The 2,435-nt window shown below is 33.9% G+C and overlaps 1 protein-coding gene across 4 annotated transcripts in view; it reads left to right on the top strand.

Annotated features, from left to right (window-relative positions):
• The window catches only part of hycc1 (hyccin PI4KA lipid kinase complex subunit 1), a 55,765-nt gene that overhangs the window by 11,522 nt on the left and 41,808 nt on the right, over positions 1 to 2,435 (top strand). The window lies entirely within an intron of this gene.

Genomic DNA, 2,435 nt, shown 5'->3' with positions numbered 1-2,435 from the left:
CTAACATTAACAAAGATTCATAAATACTGTAACAAATGTATTGCTAGTTAATGCATTTCAAACGGCATTTCAAATTTTTCAAATCGAGGAATCGCGATTTTGAATAGAAATATTACCAAATGTTAGAATTAGGCACTTTGACAATATGCCGGTGATAACGGTAAAGAGAAACGAATGATCCAACCGAGCCCCACGGTTCGGCACGCATGTGATCCGCGCATTAATTGCAAAATTTAACCATAATAGAGTATAAGTTTAACATTTGTTTTTTATTTACACATGCAAGCAAATTTTAAACAATTCCAGAGAGAAAAGGCGAAAGGGAACTCGATTCGTTACTCGCGCGCTGTTCTCCTCGCACATGAAGCACGCACACGCGTTTCAAACGGCGCACGAACACCAAACTGAATCCTCTTCTGAATCTTCTGAACAGACACATACACATAAAATTATGACAAAATGCCCATCTCTACAATCATTCAATTAAACGCAGTCAGTTATGTCTCAAGTGAATGAAAACAGCTAAGAAAGAAATCGGATGTGATGTGTAAGATTATATCGGATCTGTGCATCAGGTCTTAAAGGGACAGCGGCCTATAAATACTGCTGGGTCATTAATGATCATCAAACAACAAAACAGCTGTGATTAAAAATCTATATTTAATTTCTACAGTGAACACTATGCAGTGTTATTTTCCCTAATTATTACATTTCTGTATTTGAATACTAACAACCTTATTTTATTTGTAACGTATTCTGTTGTATTTATCTATGCTTGTAATTTGTGTATTTGTTCTTATTTTTACTGGCTGTTCTCGTGTCTCTTTAGTCATGTTTAAACTTTCTTAGTTCATCTAGTAGTATTTGCTGTGGTATCAAAACCGTAATGTGATCCGAACCATGAGATTTGTGATCCGTTGAACCACTAATCATAGTTCATTTTAATTTCGACCTTTGCTAATACATTTTTAAAATCAAAACTTGTTTCTGTTGTTCATATTATTAATGACCCTGAGCTAACATGAACTGACAATGAACAGGTGTATTTTTATTAACTAACATTAACAAAGATTCATAAATACTGTAACAAATGTATTGCTAGTTAATGCATTTCAAACGGCATTTCAAATTTTTCAAATCGAGGAATCGCGATTTTGAATAGAAATATTACCAAATGTTAGAATTAGGCACTTTGACAATATGCCGGTGATAACGGTAAAGAGAAACGAATGATCCAACCGCATGTCGGCAAACGTGATTAACCGCTCACGTGTGACACGCTCTGTGAAGGACCATTAATATAGCGCTAAGTGCCGTTCACACAGAATGCGCTTTTGTGTTGACAAAGATGCGACGCGGACCGTGGAATAGGTAAAACATGCAAGAAGATGGGAGTTTTAAACTTTTTAGAATGGCGTTTCATGCATGAGACACTGCAAGAGACGCAAGCGCAACAGTCCAACACATCCATGTTTACACAGAAAAAACTATGGAAAAGGAGCGCAATTGAATAAATTATTATTATTCAATAAAGTATTATTTCTGAACACATAATATGTATAAGACAAGTTTATGCATCTTTTCTGCAAAGATATATAAAGGGGTCATATGATGCTTTTTTAAAGATACATGTTTGTGTCAGTTTGGAGGTTCATGACATCCAATTTTTTAAGCGGTTTTAAAGGATATACTGTTTTGTTTGATACAGCAGCAAGGAAACAATATATCCTTAAGCATATATATATATATATATATATACACATACACATGGAATATATAAGATATATGTCTGTTGTGCTCGAAAGAGACTGAATGTTGTGACACAGCCGTGAAAAGAGCCGTGTGTGCACTGCAGACAGAGCTGTTTGTGTGTGAATGAGAAAGAAATTGGCTAGTTGAGTTGTTTGAATTACTAAGTCTAAGGGAAGTCATGTATGTTTAGGCTCAGTATGACTGCTGAACACTGATTAGACATGTTGTTTAGAGATATATGGATGCTAAACAGTGTTTTAGTAGCGTATCTGACCAATATTACATCTATTTAATTTCTATTTATATGGTATGATACCTAAATTCACTTTTAAAATGATACATTTTTAGTGTTTTACGTTTTAATTAATTTATACAAAATAGTATAGTTTTTTTTTTAATGTTGTCCATTTATTTGGTACTGGCCATAATATGAAAATAATTGTTTTTATTAGAATTGTTACATATTTTATTATTATAATAATTAGGGATGCACGATATATCGGCCACCATATCGGTATCGGCCGATAAATGCTAATTTTTTCTGTTATCGGTATCGGCCTGATAAGAAAATTTGGCCGATATCTTAAAGCCGATAAATAATGCATTATTTCCTTCAGATGCGCGCTGTTCGTTTGCAGCCTTTTGTGCAATTGTACGTTGTAATATTGTGTTTATTTGATGTA

Source organism: Sinocyclocheilus grahami, unplaced genomic scaffold, assembly GCF_001515645.1.
Source record: "Sinocyclocheilus grahami isolate Dianchi unplaced genomic scaffold, SAMN03320097.WGS_v1.1 scaffold1521.1, whole genome shotgun sequence".
In the NCBI taxonomy this organism is placed as follows: Eukaryota; Metazoa; Chordata; class Actinopteri; order Cypriniformes; family Cyprinidae; genus Sinocyclocheilus; species Sinocyclocheilus grahami.
This window is presented reverse-complemented; position numbering and strand designations above follow the sequence as displayed.